Source organism: Phalacrocorax aristotelis, chromosome 19, assembly GCF_949628215.1.
Source record: "Phalacrocorax aristotelis chromosome 19, bGulAri2.1, whole genome shotgun sequence".
NCBI classification, from domain to species: domain Eukaryota; kingdom Metazoa; phylum Chordata; class Aves; order Suliformes; family Phalacrocoracidae; genus Phalacrocorax; species Phalacrocorax aristotelis.
The window spans coordinates 9,440,841-9,459,950 of NC_134294.1; the positions used below are offsets into that span (position 1 = coordinate 9,440,841).

General features: G+C 49.1%; 1 protein-coding gene across 2 annotated transcripts in view; it reads left to right on the forward strand.

The window, feature by feature from the left end:
* The window catches only part of CAMTA1 (calmodulin binding transcription activator 1), a 319,674-nt gene that overhangs the window by 134,557 nt on the left and 166,007 nt on the right, over positions 1-19,110 (forward strand). The gene's annotated exons all lie outside the window — the stretch shown is intronic.

Consider the following 19,110-nt stretch of genomic DNA (forward strand, 5'->3'; position numbering starts at 1 on the left):
GGTGACCCTCTCGCGCCCACGTGCCTCCGGCTCCTTCTGTTTCCGCAGCTGTGCCCGGGTGCAGAGCGCGCTGCCTGTGCCTCGGGAGGAGCCTGCAGGACGTTGTTTTTCTGGTGGTTTTCCCCACTAGTCGTCCGTGGGAATGCTTCTGCTGTTTCAAACGCAGATAAGGCCCCAGATCCTCCAGCAGAATTTTACCTTCGTGGTGCAAAAGCTGCGACTGGCTGTGCCAAAGGGAGAAGGGAAGAGGAAGACGTTGCAGCGTGCAGCCCCCTTGGTGTCCCCTCGCTGGATCCAGCCCGGGCGCGTTCCCCGCCGCAGCTCCAGCACCCCGGGCAGATGGCTCACCAGCTCTTCTCGGACCGGGGCGATGCTGACTGGGTGTACTGGTTCCTCTCTAACATCACTGTAACTGGAAAGATGTGGGATTAGAGACTAGTAGGGAAATAAAAATATCACTTCATGGGGCGTTAAAGTAGCAGAATGTTTTGACCTTCAAGATGAACTCAGCTAAATGACCTTGAAATAAGCCATTCCCTTCCTGCAGATGCAGCGACATTTTTGAGGCTGTAAAGCATTAAAGAGGGAACATTTGTTTTCTTTTTTTTTTGTTTTTCTTTTTTTTGTCTTTTTTTTTTTTAAAGAGAAACCAAGGGCATGACTTTAACCAGGTTTCCATGTCATGACGACCACAGCTTGCTCACTACACACGCTGCCTGGGATCGGCCGCTGCTGCCATCGCCTCCTCCTGGCAGCTGGTTTTCTGGCTAATCAAGCGCTCCCTCGCGCCGGCACCTGCTCCTTTGGCCTTGCTGTCAAGCAGCAGCAGGAAGGCGGCTGCAGGAGCTGCGGTAGCAGAGGCAGCTCCCCGTCGGCGTTAGTCGGGCGTGCTCGCCCCGTCTGGCTGGCTGGTAGCAGCACAGCGCGGGACGGGCTCGGAACAGCGGCGCGATCCTTCTCGCTCCCCACAAGCATCATCTGCAGGCGTTACCCGCAGGCAGCTCGGCACGGGGGTTTGGTCCGTGTCCAGCAGCTCCTCCGCAGAGTGTTCCATCACGGCTGTCTCCATCTGGGCGTCCTGCCCTCTCTGAGGAGGGACAAATGTGGTGGCTCACACACCAAAATGAAGGTAAAATGTGGTAATAATAATAGAAGTGCTTATTCTAGAGGGAGAGCTCTGTAAAATGGGAAAGGGTGTTTGATGATTGAGGTTAAGGAGTCTTTGTGTCAACTGCGAACAAGTGTGGCATTGCAGGGATTCCTTCTTACTTCTTGCTCTAACTTTTTGTGTGTTACTTTTGGGGCTTTTTGTCTGCATTTCTGAGTTCTTTTCACATGTTTCGGAGTCTTTTGAATGGTATTTTCCCACCTTGGTAGGGCTAATCCATTGAATTCCAGTGTGCCGCATGGTGAAGGCTGCACGGCAGCCCTTCGAGCCTGGTGGTGCCGGCCTTGCTGCCTAAAACATGCATCACGTGGCAAGAGCCCTGTGGGTCTTTTTTCTTCCGATCTCTCTCACCGCTAAAGTATTGTCCTGTGGATATCAAATGAAAAGGCTACAACCTTATTTCTTCAAAGATCAGCCGATCTAGCCCAGAGGCGTAATAAAATTCCAAACTTTGCTTTTAGGAATAATCTTTTGTAAGTAATATTTTTCAGAGTTAAGTGGTAGGTACACAGTTGAGAAATAAAATACCAAGGCCCAGAGCCTTGGAGCTGTGTAGCGTTTCATGCTGTGGTGATGGCCCGGTTTCGTTAGGCCAGTTACACGATGTAAAGATGGTCCCTTTTTCTGTGGAAGGTGCTTCAGTGCTGACTTAGTCCAGTCTTGCTGCTGGTCCTCTCGTGGCCAGAAGTGGTGTAGGGGTCTGCACCAGTGCTCCCCACGAAAACCGTCAAACGCTTGGTCTGAAGCTGCCTGTCTCAGGTGGAGAAGCTTTGGAGTCGCTCACGTTAATCTCAAGAACTGTAAATACCTGGATTTGTTGTTAGAGCTGAAGCAAGGGCAGAGGTGTTGGGAAGCCCCTGGTCAGCAGGACCCCAGTCACCGAGCATCCCGGTGACCGAGCATCCCCGTCCGCACGAAATGACACAGTGGGGGCAGGGGAGATGGAGCTGCGGGGCGAGAGCCGGAGTCTCGTCAGTGCGGTCTGTGCTCTGGCCAATTCTGGGTAAATGGAGAAAGCCTTATTTCAGTCTGCGGCAGCAAGAGCGCTGCTGTTTTTCATGCACAAAATGGGTTGTCTGTTGCCAAAACAGACTCTTGCCGTCTGCCTGTGGGTCCTGTGCCATCAGCAGCTGCGTTTGTGGGGAGGTTTTACGGCCACGTGGTGTCAGGCAACAAATCCGGACTCCCATGCGAGCCTGGTCATTAGGATTCTGTGCTTTTGCCTGGTGATGGTACCACAGAATAGCAATAATTATATGAAGCATCATTTAACATCATTGCCAGTGTGCTCTACGTTTGTTTATACACATTTTCATTCACAGTCAGCAGAACCCAGGCTCCAAAAAGCACCCAATATGTAGAATATCCCATGGCTATTATGCCGTTACTAGGCTGCAAGCATTGTAATTCAGCTCTTTGTACGACAGGCCGTGTTCTGAGTTATCCAAGGGGACCCTCCACTTCTTTTTATTTCTTGGTTCCCCCTGGCGGTACCGGAGGACCGGTTCCTGAAGGTAACGCCGGCCGCTGCTCGCTCCTTCTCAGGAATCCATTAAAAGTTCATTAAACTTTTTACAGACATAAATTCAAAGTGCTGAAAATCGCCGGAGTTTAGAAGATGTGGGGAGGATGTGAAAGGCTTTTCCATTTCTTGTCGAGCGATCTTGCTTTGCTGGGTGGCCAAACGGGGGCTCCTGTCCATGGGGGCACTTGGTTCGGAAAACGTACGTCGGCTTCCAGCTCCGTATCGTCGTTTTGCAGATGGGTGTAGCGCATCGTGGCGGCAGTGCCGGCAGCTAACCGCCTCTTGGTAGTGGAAGCGCACCGTGGGTATTTTGTCTGGTTGTAAAGCACCTACAGTACAAAAGTTAAATCAACATTTTGGAGCTGTCGACATATGGAAGTTGGATAGACGACTCACTGATTTTCTTTTTTTCCTTAACCTCACCATTTCCACGTTCCAGATGGAATTGAAAGTAAGGATTTCTGTATGCGGTGGGTTCCAGGTCCTGGCAGCCGGGTCTCGGCTCTGTGCCCGCTGCCACCCGGCACTGCACCTTCAGGAGAAAGCGCAGGGAGTGTTTACTACTTCGTGTCGCTTTTTTAATGGTTATGGGTAAACCCCAGCGTTGTGGGATAAAATACAACTGACGTGTTACTTTGGCTTGACGTTATCGGCAAGTGTAAGCATTGTGTTGCTGCAGCCAGGTCACAAGGCTTAGGCCAAGGGAAGAAGCAAGCCGGAGTGTGCGAGTGAAAGGAGCCTCTGTACACGAGAGAGCAAAGGGGGGGTTCTCTGAATAGCCCTGGCTATAAAGCAGAAAAGCAAAGAGCAGAAAATGGAAACCATCAGGAAAGCGTCAGGTCTGGGGCATTTGCGACAAAACTCTGCGCTGATAAATAAGTGGCACGTGCATCGGATCAGCACGTGGCTGGGGGAAGCATCTCGTGTGTTAAACCCGTGCAGCATTGATGTTTTCTGGGAGGGGCTGAATCTCAGATAGCGGTAACCCTGGGAGGGGAAGCTCTGTCGCTGCCTTCCAACGCAGGAAAATTTACTTTCATCTTACTGCTGCGTTTGGAAACTGTCAGGAGCCTCCGCAGGACAGTCTCTAGCCCTGCGTGCCCCTTGCACGTTGGAGTCGCACGCTGTAGCGTGGCGAGGGGCTCCGTCTTCCGCGACGGCAGCGCCGCTGCCTGTTCGCGTCCCTAAGCCTGGAGGAGCAGGGCATGACCTTCAGGATCAGTCCATCGCAGGAGCCCACCTCTCTCTGCTCCGTTGAAAGCTCTTATTCCTGTACTGCTGCCAGGGTCAATACCCAATCTGCATTTATTGAGGAGCAGCTGGTGCTTGCTCCTGTTGTTCTTGGATAAAAACCCAGGGTATCCTGAATACTTTGGGACATCATAAATCCTGTAGATCTGTATGTAGAACTTACCCTCTCTCTAAAATGAACTTCAATTTATGCTTACTGTTAACCGCTTATTAAAGAGGAAGATAAAACTCAGTCATGCTCTCGCACATTCCTTTCGGTTCTGGGGGAGGCAGGAGGCCTTTGGTGGTTTCCGTACGTGTGGTTAAAACTCTTGACGTGTTAAACGAGAGATGACCTTGGAAGTAAATTTGTCTATTATCTGGAAGTCATGGAAGCAGATATTAAAAATGGACTTCATTTTATTTTACAAGGACTCAGGGCATGTCACGCAGCTCATAATTAGTAATAAACTTATCTCTGCCTGACTACTTTTTATGATGTTTTTATTTTTTATTGATATAATCACGCTTATGCTGATCATTCCTTGGCGGCAATAGTGGGCTCACTGCAACAGAAATGTCTCTTATTTTGTCAGTGGGATCTTCCAGGTTCGGTTTTGGCTTGGCAGCCTTTAGCAATAACGTTGCTACTGGTTAAGCTCATCTTTCTGATTACTCCCACCTGAAGCTGGAAAAAACCAGATTGCACTTTGTTTCCTCCGGTAAAGAGGAATGACTTGTAATGCTCAAGCAGAATGCATCTGCCTCTTCAGATTTTTAACTTATAACAATCTGAGATCTGCTGTGCTCATGTTTCTTTTTATAAAAAGAATGAAAAGAAATATCCTCAAAATAAAGAAAGAAAAAAAAAAACAGGTGGGGAGCAAACGCAGATTTCACTGCATGGGCTTCCGCCTCAGCGCTGCATGTCTCACGCTGATCTACCCAGCCTTAGTACTGCGCCTGAGCCTAAAAGTGCTACACCAGTACCTAATGCTTTGCAGAAATGCCAAACGATGTATTTGACTGTTCTTTTTGGCAAGACCTGGAGATATTCCAGATACACGGATTCCCATCTGCTTTTTGGCTTCTTGTCACCTTCCTGTACCTCACCTGGGCTTAGGAGGCTCCTTCCCAAACGCTCCTTACCCGGTGGGAGGTGATCCCATACGTAGGCACTGTGGTGCACGGGACTGCTGGGTGCACAGCTGGAGAATCTCTCTTCAGCTCCTTCCACTCTTGAATGCAACATTTGGAGATGAGCCTTTTGCTGCTTTTCTGTCCTGCCAGACTGAAAAAGAGAGCACGGAGGTATTTTCCGGCTGCAAGAGCACCCAAGGTTGCTGTCCTCCCCTCCTGCCAGCTGCCCTCCCTGAGGGGAGCAGCTCGCCCAGACTCAGGGCATCCCCTGACCCATCTCAGCCGGGGCGATGCAGGAGGGTCGTACGCAGGTGCTGGTTAGCCCGGCTCATGGGGCAGAGGAGGTTAAGTAGCTGTTACGCAGCTGCTCCGCCAGCTGATCCGCTTCATCTTCGCTTTGCAAGCTGTCCCCGCGCTTGCTAGCACACGCGTCCTCAAAGTGCCGTGGAACACGTTGGAATCACTTTGCAAACTTTTTTCTGTACCTGCAGGAGACCTTGAACTATAAAATAGCATTTTATTATCTGCATAATGCTGGACTCTTGCTGTAATGCCAATGTCAGAAAGACTGTTAATAAATAATGAACAGCAGAACGAGCCAAGGGTTGACCTTTTGTAGAGCACCATCTGTCACCAGAGCTTCACTTGATCTTTACTTCCAGTGTTGCTTTCTTTTCCCATCCCCCTTTGGGGATATTGTAGGTTTCACTCTTATTAATAGCTTTTGTCTGACTTGTAAAAACTTGTAAAATCGAGAGGTTCCCAGCTTTCACGGGAGACAGATATTTGGGGAACTAAATCACAGATGTTTGTGGAACCTGCCAGTGACTATAAACAACCCACCTCAGACCAAATCCATGTGGCAGAGGGAAGCTGCTTGAAAATGTCCCTGTGAGTTAGGGAGAGTATCTCAGGGCACCCTTGGCACACGAGATTTTACAGCTGCTGGGTTTTCCGCTTTCTGTAGTGTCTGGCAATGGTAAGGTAAGAAAGAAGGCAAAGTCCAGGGAAAGAGTGTGCCAAGTATTTTAAGTTAGGGCTTGCTCGTGTGCCCTTAAGAAATAGATCCAGCATACATTAAGAGGTCATCTATGGGTAAGCAAACGAGTCGCAGGGAGCGCGTGCTCCTGCTCCCCTCCAGGGTGAGCACCGTGTGCGTCTCGTCACATAATTAGGGAGGAAATTACAGGAGGAGAAATGCCCCGGTTTTTCAAACTGTTCACAAAGAAGGGCTTGTTAAAAGCCTGCAAGTTTATCCTCTTGGGTTTGGGGCGTAAATGGCCGGTTTGGCAATATGGTTCAGGTTTGCTCCCTCCCTCCTCCCCCTTCAGCAGTAGCGCCGTCAACTGAAAGAAATTATAATCAAATATGATCTATACAAAATTTCCTTCCTTAATTCTCTGTTATTTCCAAAGCCTTGAATCAGAGAAACTTGGTGCAGGGAAAAATCTATTAAGAGATTTCTCCTGCCTCCTGAGCCAAAGGTGGATGGTGCCCTGCGGTGTGTTTTCTAACGTTGTGCAGAACCTAAAATATTCCAAATGATGAAGCTTCCATCACTGGGCCAGGAGGTGATTCTAAGCCATAGTAAATCTTACTGCCACCAAGGTTTCCTTGATGTTCTGCCTGAGCTGAGGAAGAATTTCCTTCTTTCTACCTACTGTAAATCTCCTGCCATCTCCAAAAATACTTGTCTTGATGTCTGGTGGGGGTTTTTTGGTGGGCTTCCCAACTGCGCCCTCCTTCCTCGGTCCGAGCAGCGTGGTGGCCTGGGGTGAAGCTCCATGGGTGGGGTGGTTTCTTTTTTGATTTCTTCCTCAATGATGGTTATTTTGAAGGTAACTTAGATTTAGGTCCTTTCAGCCTCTGTATCCTGCCTCAGCTCGAGGGAGGAACGCTTATAGGATGACTCCCTACGTTTTCTCTGTAACTTTAAAGGGAAGGATTTTCTAGTTAAATGCCTCACTGGGTCCTATTTCAGAAGTGTCTCTTGCTTTGACTTGGCTACAGTCTGGATGCAAATCATTCCCCTTCCCACACGTTAGCACAAGCTGATGGCTGTAATTATATTCGTAACGTTAGAGCCGCGGCAGAGATGCATCTTCTTGCGCGTGGATCACAAGAATCCTCCCTGGATGACATCGCTTCAGTATTATTCACCTTTTGGGCAGTGCAGCACAGGCATTTGCTAATTTAAATATAAAAGTGCTTGAAGCCCGAACTACGGACAGTACACGCAACACTACTTTCACCGATGAAATGGGACTGTGGGGTCCCACCAGCTGAGCCGGGAAGGGGTCTCTGACCCCAACCTGCAGGTTCTCTCCTCTGGCCGTGTGTCCCCGGCATCTCAGGCTGCACCGGGGCCGGTATTCCCAGGAGCTAATTTTGGGCCTGGCCATGCGTCAGTAGCCCTCCAATTTAGGTACAAAGTGACCTTTGCCGGCATTTCCCCCCCATTCCCGTCCTCCCTTTGCAGGCTCTCTCTCTCCTAAAGAGCGCTGGCAGGAGCTCTCCTCCCTCCTTGTCATTTTGGACATCACCAGCGAACCCTGCAGAGAGGTGACCTCCATCAGGAGAGCGTGACCGGCGCTGGATGCAGCCCAAGCCAGAGCCTCTTCCAACGGGCAAGGTGACATTGGGCCTCACGTCAGCATTCTCGGCCGCCCCCTCTCCTTGGAGAGGAGTGGTTTCTTTTGGGGCGAAAGGTCCCGCGTGCTGGGACGAGCAGACCCCTGCTAGCGGGGAAGGAGCCTGGCCCTGAGCTGCTGACCCGAGAGAGGCACAACGGCCAGCGTCGCGTTGCAGCAGCCCTTCAGTTTGATTTGCCGCGGTGATTTTCACTGCCCTTCTGTCGGATGCTGTTGGGGCACTGACGTGCCGGTTGGGCAGCGCGGCTCAGTGGCACGCGCCGCCGTTGCTGCCGTCCTGACCTGCGCCGCTCGCGCCGCGTCTTGCGCCATGCGGCGTGGCCCCTCACTTTCTGCTCACGTCGATGTTTCGTATTTAGTTGTCTTGCCTTTTTTTTTTTTTTTTTTTTTTTTTAAAGCTAACCGTACCTGGAAAATACAGAAAATTTTAGAACTTCCCTGCTTTGTCTCCAGTGGCCACTGGCACTTCTAATTGCGTATCTGGACTTGTGCTCATGGCGCTGCTTCTCATCAGAATGAGATACTCCACAGTATCTTCCTCCTGAACTGCGGAAATAACTTTATTTGATTCAAAGTATGTGGAAAGATAAAACTTGAAAGTCAATTGACTTAAATGTGGAAGAAAATGCAGCTTGGTTATTACGGCGTATGCTAAATTTTAATAGCATTTAGGAAGTGTTTTGTGGGGTAGAAAGGAGAAGCAAACCCATCAAACCTCAGCTGTGTTCTGGTTTATAGTGCAGAACACTTTGCTGCTGCCATCCAAAGGCTTTAAAATGTAATAAGGCACAGTTGAACCCAAGGGTTTCAAGCTATATGTAAAAAGCATGCAAATAAAGGAGTAGGATAAAAGGTTCCACTGCAGAGCAGGTCAGATTTAGGCAGAGATGCTTTTAGTGGGAAAGCCTCTTTGACGTGTTCCGTTTCATAGATAATTATTTACTAACGTGCCCGACTACTTAAAGTATAACATTTTTAAAAGTTCTGAAGGCTTGGAGCCTCTCTAAGGCATTACGGTTCTTCTGTTTAAAAAAGAAAAAAGGAAAACCCACCGTAATTGCAATAATGTACTAATCTTTATTTTTAAATACATTCAAAAAATCAGTAATAGAAGCTGCTGATCTTTGCTTTAAAAAGTAAACCTGAAGAGTGATATGTTTCAACAGTTTGAAATATTGGTTGTTGTTTCTGACTTGAGCAAGCGCTGTCACAGCTGATGCTTCGTTTACTTCTGTAATTTTATTTTTCATTGTATTTGTTTTTTAACGATACTGTGCTTTCTTGCACAGTTTTATAGTCCTTTCATCTTCATATGCTAATAAATAAATTGTTATGCGCTTTTTGCGATCTACTGCAGAGAATCAAGCCTGTCAGTCTTTGCCTGGTATTAGTTCAGGTGTTCTGTCCTGTTACTGAGGGCATTGCTTTTTAGCAATGCTACCGGAGGGAAAAAACCCAACCTGAACAAAGAAAAATAGAATCCAATCTTAGCTGGATTTTGCTCTTACTTGGTGTGATGTAGCCAAAGCTGGAATGGCTTTCCCAGTTGTCTCGGGTGAGTTATCTAAAATTTTTATTTGCAAAGTGGGAGCCGTGAATTTGTCCGGTTACTTGTGTTTAAAAATCCCGATTCATGAGTATCTCCAGGCGGGTCTGTGCGCGGTTTGGTCCCCGCTCTGTGTCTCAGGCTTTCCGTTGACTTCGAGTGGCAGCTGGGACACCAAACCCGATACTTTCCTTTAAAAGTACTGGTATAGATGCATATTTTAGTGAAGGTTACACTGATAATGCCTGAGAGTAGGAGGAATCGTTGCTGGGCAGCTGCCCGCGAGCATGGTGGGAGGATGGGCTGACCCCGCCTCGTGGCACCGTTTGCGGTCGGGAAGGACCCGTGTCTTCTCCCGGTTTACGGATGATGGTGGCTGTCCCGACAGCCCGCTCTCATAGCCTGGGTTTCTCTGTTTTGCTGCACTGAAGCGCCCACCATTTCTGTGTAATAAAACGCTGCATGTATACGCAGACTCGATAATTTTTTAAAAGCTTCCCCTTAACTGTAGCAGCTCCGCTCTGTCTGTTAGCAGTTTAATGGAGATGAGAGCTCCGTGCATTAAAACCCTCTCTCTCTATATGTCTGAAAACGGGCTGCCTTTCGAGCCAGCTTTTTATTGTATCAGACCTATTTGAGAGGTTAATCTGATGCTGGTGGAACCTGCGTGTGGCTGTGAACCATGAAGCTGGTCCCACCGGCTGGGCAGGAGGGGAAGGGACAACGAGGGAGGGAGAACAGCCGTGCTCGGCGGCGGAACGCGCTCGATCCCTCCATTGTCGATGCAGAGGTTTCACTCGCGCTTCAGACAACCAGGGGATGCCCTTTCAGGGCGGACCTGTCTGTTTGTCCGCGCTCACAAAAGGGGTCAGCTGTCCGTCTGGCGTGAGCAGAATGACCTCTGGATTTCCAGCGTGGGGTGGCTGTCAACCACCCGGTGATGTTTTTCCTTTCTTTCTTTGGGCATAAATGCAGATGCCGGGAGAATGGTATAAACAGGATGCAAAGTCAGTGGTCCCAGGAGCTTCAAGTTAAAAATGGTAAGCAGGGGAACATGCTGACTGGCATCAGCAAAATTAGATGCTGGAGATTAGATGCTTTGACACGTTTGTTGCAGCATTATTTATTAAAATGTAAATTATAATTGTATAGATAAATCATGTTTCTCATAGATCTCGTTCTCTCTGCCAGTGGAGTAGCTACAGAGTGGAAGGTTGCTTGGGATTTAGGATAATGCCTTCAGGAGTTCCTGATGTCTCATGCAAAAGCCTTTCACCTTCCTCCAGTGCATCTCATGCTGGCAGTTGTCAGAAATGGGAGACAAGACTGAACAGGGATGGATCTAGCATGTTAATGTCTCTATTTGGTGTCTGCCAGTGGATAATCCCCCACAGATTAAATTCTGAGCATGTTTCCATGAAGATGTGTTTACTGACGTACTGTAATGATCATCCCCGATACACACGCACAAGAGACGCACGTGGGTCGTGTGGCAGGAGGTGCGGCGGTCCCGTCAAAAATACAGCGATGACTGAAGAGCGAGACACAAGCAAGAGATGCTTCCTAGACTTCTCTTGGGTCTAGCTGGGGAAGCCTATACGTTGTCTGAGGAGTAGTATTAATCCTCAGCTTCCGAACAAAGATGCTGCCTTTGATAGAGCTTGCTTTTGAAACATAACTCCTGGAGCTGTACAAATACCCCGTCAATAGTGCAGCGGCTCATTGCATTGTCCCCAGTGCATGCAATCTTCATTATTTGCACTGTTGGTAAAACGCGGCATTTCTAGCAGATCCGCACTACTCCATTTAGCTGAGAACAATGATTTATTCCCCCCTCGCCATCGGACACCCTCTGTTTCCCCGGCTAATAACGAACCCTGGCTGCGAGGGAGGGGACAGGGAAGGATGGCTCTGCTGCGAGGAACGGCAGCAAGCCAGGCGTTGGGAGAAAAGCTCCCACTCCCTGTCGGATGGCGTTGAAGCAGGTATGCGTTGCTCAAAGCCCGGAGTTATCCGCTGATACAGACGTTACTAAAACAGGCTTTAATTCCGAGTAGTCTGGCAGCCTGAACAGGGATGCAGATGGAAGGTGCTGTCTTAACGGTGATGGCTCAGGGCCGTACATCCCCTTCCTCGTACCTCTGGGGCTGTGTCTGTCTTTCTGCCGGTGCTGGGGCTCAAGTGGGTATAGCGAGGCTTGCTGCAGACCGTGAGTCCACCTCCGGCTCCTCTCGTGGATACCCTGCCCTGCGCTTGATCCCCGCTGGCTTTCTCAGCTGGCAGAAGGTTCCTGGAGCAGATGAGAAGGAGAGATAATGCATGGCTTTCAGGCGAAAGCAGGGATGTTTTAGTGGTTTTGTTTGCTTGTTGTTGAGGTGTGGAAATCCCCTTAAACTTCCAAGACTCAGCACTCTGGGCCTGTGGAATAACCTGCTGGAGAAGACAGGCAAGTCAGAGGCATTAATGGGGGGTCATTAGCTCCTCAGCATGAGCCCGACGTAGAGCAGGGCGCGGCTCGGTGCCCAGGCTGGGCTGCCGGCAGAGAGGCGGCTCTTCCAGCTCTCAGGAATCCCTGAGCATCCACTGCTGCTGATGGAAAGAAGCAAATACCGGCAACCTCTGACTGCTGGGTGTTTCTGCCTTTTTGACTTCCCACCAGCGAGCTGACACATGGGATGAAGGCTTAGGTGCCTGTGCACGGTTTGTGGGGCAGGGCAGAGGGTGCCTTCAGTCTGGTGTGGCTGGTCTGCGCCTCCCGCTGCAATTTAAGAGCTCGAGTGTGCTGGATGGGCGCAAAGAGCATCCACGTCCTGGGAGAAGGACAGGGAAGGGCGTCCTTGCTCGGCCACTTCAGACATTTCCCTTCTTGAAAGCTGTTCTAACTGGGCAAACTGGCACGGCATAGCCATGCAATTCTCACTCGGGCAAAGGAAGAGATCTGTTGGTATCTCTGTCCGGCTGTCGTGCAGAAACCTTCAGCAGCTACTTTTCTCCACTGTAAGTGCCAATCGTGACAGCGCTTCGGTTTCACGGTTGCATACACGTGTGGGTTCAGTCATTTGTCCGCTCCAAAGCCTTAATTCTTCCAGAGTCATTGCTTTCCAGGGTACAGCTCACTATTCAATTATAATTCCCAATTGACTACTGCTTTTGAGATCTGTCAGCTAGCCAGCTTTTAATCCATTAAATGTGTGTGTTACAGATAACGTATGGCGGTGTTTTTTTAATATTAGAATGCTGTTTGGTACTAAGTCAAATGCTGTACAAAATGTTAAGTGCCTTACAAATACGTTGCCTTTGTCAACCAGACTTTGAACCTCCTCAAAGAATGAAATCAGGTTTGCTTGACAAGAGCTGTTTCCCACAAAACCAGGTGGGCGAGCATTAGTTGTAGTCACATCCTTTAATTCCTTAATAATTGAATCTCATATCAATTTTTCCACTGTTTTGCCTGGGACTGATGTTAGAGCAGTCAGCCCAACGTGAAAGAATGAGAGGTTCATTCTGCTTGACCTTTTCAGATATTGATTAAGAGAGAAATTATACAGAACATGGATATTGCATGTGATTAAAAGTTAGTAGCCCTTCCCGTGTTACAAGAGGCAAACTTGACAGTCTATTTACTTCCTCTCATTACGTATTGCTATATATTGCACACAGATAATCAATGCTATTAATAATGAGTGCCAGCCAAAAATTAGCATTTCTGGTGACTTCATAAAATGCAGAGTACCATGACGTTAAGACCAGCAAAATCTGTTAACGTTCCTGCAGATGTTTAACGTGTGCATTGTTACCTCTGTGTCTGAGATAAAAGTCCGTAAAATTGGGTAGGTGGCAAAAACAAGGCAAGACAGCGCGTGGCTAGAGCCAGCGCCTGGGGGTGCTGGGTCCTTGGGCGGCACAGCAGGAATTAAACACATCAGTAGTGGAAGAGCATTTGGGTTGTACCTAGTGGGAGATGCCGATCGGAAGACATCAGGTACGTCAAGGCAGGTAACGCTATTGTGGTTTCATTAGGGAAACAAAAAGGCCAGTAACTAGATTAAATTTTTTTTGCTTCATCCAGTAATATGTTAGAATAAACCAGCAGAGAAGCCTGCAAATTTGCTTAATCCTAAGAAAAAAATGTGGTGCTTTTTTTTTTATTTAAACATCCTTGCTTCAAGCCTAAGAGTGTTCTTATTTGGGAGTATGTTTCCCGTTATTTGCAATGTGCTAATTACCCGGTGGCAGAACCTAAGTGGGTGTAAATTGTCATATCTCTGCTGACTTCAGTGGAACTCTGGCAATTTACACTTCAGGAGGATCTGTCACCTCAATTCTTGCCAAATTTGAAATCCCTTCGCTCTAACTTGGCTGGGGAGCCTCGGGCTCGTGGGAATGCAGAAGAAAGCGAGTTTTTTGCAGGGCTTAAAATTCTGCGCGTCTCATTGATTTGTTAGCGTTTGTATTTGTTATTCAATCCGCCACAGTAATGTGTAATGGATACTTGAGCCATCTCGACTGATGAGAAAGGAATCCTGCTTCAGATCGCGCCGTTGCCGTGGAAACTGCTGCGGCGGTCCCCGCGCGGGCTCCCCGCGAGCTGGAAGCGGGCATCTGTGATAATCCCATACAGAGGAGGCAGCAGCACGCGCCGCCTTCAAAAGCCTCCGTGAAGTCAGAAACGTGTCAAAGGCTTGTGCCTTTTCTTGCCTCTCTTGACGTGACCGTACTTCTGGCCAGGACCTCTAAACGCCTGCGGAGTGGCTGGGGGCGGCAGAAATACCCTTCCTCCCCGAACACCTAACCCTTTTCAGAGCAGACGAAATGAGAGATGACTTAAGGTGATGGTAAAGAGCAAGTGGGGAATTCCAGGCAGGAGGGCTTAAATACAGATTTGTTTGGCCATCTAGATTCTGACGTTTCCTGCTCTAATGGCCTTTTAATTGATTAATCCTAATATAAAAGATTCATGTTGTCAGCTCCCTCCACAACTTTTTCAGTTCGGTGTCATCTCGGAAGCCAACAAAAATGTGTCTCGCGTTGATGAGAGCCTTGGAGAAAACGGCGGTGGGGGCAGAGCCGGGCATGGGAGGCCCTGGTGCCGCTGCAGCAGCTCGGTGCGGGGCACCTTACGCGAGTGTGAAAGGCCGTTCGTGTGCTGGTTGGAGCCGACCCTGCCTGATGACTGCACCGGCGAGTCATCGGGGGACGAAGACCACAGAGGACACCAAGCTGCAGCTGGTGAACTGTGCCACCCGCCCCGTGCCTCTTCCTTCTGGGCAGGTTCTCCTCTTTGTCCGGGCTGTTGATTATGGACACCACTTGCTCCTGGGGAGATTCCGACTGGACACGAGAGGGACGTTTTTCACAGTGAGGACAGTCACCATTGGAATAATCTCCCCAGGGAAGGGGTTGACTCGGCCACGCTGAACACCTTCAAGAGTCAGCTGGGCAGGGTGTTGGGCCGTCTTGTCTAGGCTGGGCTCTTCCTGGAAAGGTTGGACTAGGTGATCCCTGAGGTCCCTTCCCACCTGGGATTCTGTGGCTCCTCGTGGCTGCTGATCTCACCTTGGCACATTGATCGGGGGCCCTTCCCTACAAATCCTGCGGTGCCTGCCGGCCTTCTGAGGGGTTTTCTCCTGGGAAGTCACAGGTGGCGGTCAGCTGGTTGTCTGTGACTACTAGGGCTATAAAAATGTTTGAGATAATGATATCACTAGCAAGGCAATACCCAAGAGCCTCATGAGACTCTGCCCCTGCATCTAGATGTATCGTGCCGCTTCGACCAGAGTTCATCTATTGGAAGAAGAAGCAGGAGGAGAAAGCAGTCCTTGTTTTCCCGTACTCTGTTCGTTACTTAGTTGCATCAATGTTTTCTCAACGTTTTGCAAACAAATTCAAGGCTTCCCTAATAATCGCAGTTAGATGAAGTGCTTCTGAGCAGATTTCCTATGCAGAGCCTTTTCATTTTTTTATATATTAGCATAAAAATGTGCCTTTCCCTTTGTAAAACAAAGCACCTGCATCCCTGCCTTCCTCTTCTCCATTGTGCCTCTCATGTCTGACCTTACTGAGCGTACTACTTGCAGTCACCCTTGCATGCCCTGCGCTCTCCTGCCGTCCCAGGAGCCATCATCCAAAGTTGGCTTTGCTTGGATGCTTCCCAGCCACCCGCTTCCCCCATGCTCCTTGCCTTGTCTCAAGCCTCTGACACCTCTGACAGCATCTCCCCTCTGTGCATCCTTCAATTTGCAGCTCTTTTTTCCTTTTTTCCTTTTTTTTTTTTTTTAATTTTTGGCTTAGCTGCCGCAGGGTGCCTATCTCGTTCAGTGTTCAGAAGCTCATTTTTGCCTTCTGTTAGTCCTTGATGCCAAACGCCCCCGCGCTCGCCGGCTGGATTTGCTTTCCCTCGTGCCTTTCTCACGAGTGTCCGGTGAGGCGCGTCCTTGCTGCTCCTCCCGCCCGCCCCCGCCGGGAGGCCTGCAGAGAGCTTGCAAGCGCTTTGTCCCATGAAGTGCTGTGATCACCGCCTGTGAGGCGGAGCATCGCTTTTTCCATCGGTCCTCCGTACGTCTTGCAAGGTCTCTTGTGTGTCACAACAGAGTCCTGTCCCCATCCGTTGTGTCTCACGTCCACAGCAGGATTATGATGTTATTTATAATCGCAGCGAAGGACCTGGGGCCACCTTGCTCCTCTGCATAGCTTAAATAAAGGAGGGGTGAATAATGAGTTTCTCACTCCCTCTGTGCTTTAACTCTTGGTATTGTTAAATACTGTCATTGGTTTTTTCACCTCGTCTGATGCTGTGTTTGTTCACTTCATGTATTGCTTTGAAGGCATCAGTATTTGGCGTTCGTTTGAGTCAGTGACAAAAACAATGCAGCCCTTTCTGCATTTCTCTCGCTGCCTGCAGATCGTGGAAGTGAGCATTAATAACCAGCGAGTCAGGCATGCTTTCTTAAAGACAGTAAATCCACGGGCAGTGAGAGATTTTTCCAGAATCTTATTTATCAGCCATCTGCTAGTATGTCTGATCCCTTTTCCATTCAGGGGAATTTAAAGGCTGTTAGACCCCTTTTTCCAGATGAAAGAGGGGCAAATATCAGGGTGGGGAGGGCAGAATGGGTGACCAGGTGGCCTGTTGCCAACATCTTTGAATTTACCATACCTGCGCGTTTACAAATTACTGAATGTTAAAATAAATATATACACATTGATTTTGTAAACAGGTCACAGATTTTTATCTACTTTGGGCCTAATGCATTAACATTTTGCTTGTACAGGCATATTGTTATCTTTATGTGGCTTCTCTGGTTGGCCATATGGGTTTGTTGGCTGCATAGTATTTTTCAGCAAGGATGCGGCGAACTTGCCATCTGGGTGATGTTTGCCCGACGACTTGAAATAGTTTTCTTTCAGATATGGACGTAAGAAGTTTCTGTTTTCCCCCGTCTTACTGCAGGTGGTGCGCAGTTCGCTTTCCTCAGCGCTGAAGCACCGGGCAGCGGTGGCCAGCGTTTAGAAGAGGGATGTCATCACCCTCTCTGTGCCGTGCGGCAGGTGTCTCTGCCGTGTTACGTGCAAATGTCACAAAACTGAGGAAACTGGCTTGGGAGCTAATAGGCAAAATTCTTTCTTTGCAAGCAAACATTGATATTCTAATAATAAGGGTGTATTTTATTGCACTGTTGCTGGTCTGGTACCTTACGTAAGGTTGATTTACGGATGCAGAAACGACAGCAAGTGCACTACGGGAGCCATCGGTGCAGGGGCGCAAGCGCCCTGGAGCATGCCAGAGCCGCGGACGGTGGCAGGACGCTCCTCGTGACGGGAATCGCCGGCTGGGAGCTCATTTCCTTCCCTGGCGAGCGCTGCGCCAACTCTTAGTGACGGGGCACTGGCCTGCACGGCCAGGTCGCCGGTGAGCATCGCAGCTCCGCTCTGCTCGCCGCACCCAGCTCCGTGGAAGAAGAGGGAACACACGACACCTTGTTACTAAGCAGCATCTGGAAACCCTTAGGTCTTAAATTTGTGTTCGCAACCTTTGTAAAAATGTTATTTCCCATTGCTACCCCAGTTTTATAATGTCAATGTACTAAGCTCTACCTCCCAGTATTACATCTTACGCACAGTGCTGCCTTCTTTATACCCTAAAGCACAAGTGTTTTCTAAGCTGGCTTTCAAAAATAGCTGGTTTTCAAAAAGAAAAAAAAAAAAGAATTCACAGGAGACTTTGCTGTTGGCAGGGAAAGAAGTTTTTATCGCGTCTGGAGCAAAATGCGCAGAGGATCTTTAATTGAAGATCACCTATGGTATTCAGGGTTCTTCTGGCTCCAGTTTGAAAGCCGTTGCGGTAGATCGTTATCTGCAGAGATTAGCTTTCCTCTGGGGCTTTCTTCTCTCCTGCAACTCCAATGCACAGAGCCAGAAGAACCACCCACGTATTGCGTGTCCCAGCTGCTGGCGGCGAGCACGCTGCCTGCGAGCCCTGGGTCTGATCACCTGCACATCACCACGCGCTCGCTGCCCGTGATGGTGGCGAGCCCTTGCGAGCTCTGAACGTGGAGGGCTCGTGGCCGGGAGGTCGAGGTGGCATGAGGTGCCTGCTGCGGGGTAGCCGGCTCCGTCGGTGGTCCAGCACGTGCGGTGCTCCCGCCTTCAAACCTTCCTCCTCCCCTGGAAAAAACGTGTGTCCCTTCTATTAGTTTTTCAAATTTTATCCTATCTAAAAACCATTTTTTCATCCTGTTTTCCCTCTGTGAAGTGCAGAATTAAGAAGCTGCATTCAGATTATGGAAAGGTTTGCCCAAAAATATGCCTAGCCGAAAAGGGCAGTTCCTCACCAGCACTTGTAGCCTCAGTAAACGTAACGGCAACGCGCTTGCTTGTGCGATGCCACCCGTGGTGACTGAGTTCTCTGGAGCTGCTCTGGAATTTAAGGAAATGAATACAAATCGTGTATGGCACTCTTAAGAACACCAAATCCTAGCATCGTATGTTTTGACATGTCTATTGTTTATATGCAAATTCAGTCTTTTCTCCAGAATTTCCTTGGAGATAAACATTTCATTAGGAAGTTAAGGAAGAGAACGCAATGCGTTAATGGAAGAAGATCAGCACATAGCTTGTGACTGGGAGTATAACGAAGAGAAGGAGGGAGATTAGCTCTTACGTCATTTTTATTCTTTGAGATGCATTCTCGTTTCCCTCTCCCCCACATATGTTCTGCTTGCAGGCTGTGTAAAACCCCGCTTTGTTAAGTTGCGTGTATTTAGCGGTACTTCTCACACCGGAAGGTCTTTACAGCTAAACCCAATGCCTCATACACGCACACAGGGTGGCTTTCACGTGCAACTGCGCGTTGTTCAGCGTTTGTTAGCCTCAGACAGCATGTGCTAATTGCTGCTACGGCGTGTGCGATCCTGGCGTGCGTCAAAGGGGGAATAATGGGCAGCCATAGGGCACGATGAGGCCGCTCTAAGCGAGGTGACGTTACATTATTTACAATACTATGTACCACAGAGGAGAACAGTGCTCAGGAAACATCGGTGGAAAGCAGAACAGAAAAGTACAAGTCGAACTGATCAGGAAAATGGGTTGTTTTATAGGCAGAAACAAAAAGCTTGCTTAGCTTGTTTCATCTGGCAAAACCGATGCTGAGAGGTGGTGCGGTTGCTCCCTCTGCAAGTGTCAAAGGAGTAGAGTGGGGAGGTGAAGAGCCGCCTAAACTGAAGGTCGGCGTCAGCACAGGAATTACCCGGTGCAAGAACAGCTGCAGGCAAGCGCGCGCTGAAGATGAGAAGATGGTTGCTGTTTCTCTTGGAGCCTTGCACCGCGGTGCGAGCCCTGCCGCAGGAGTCGG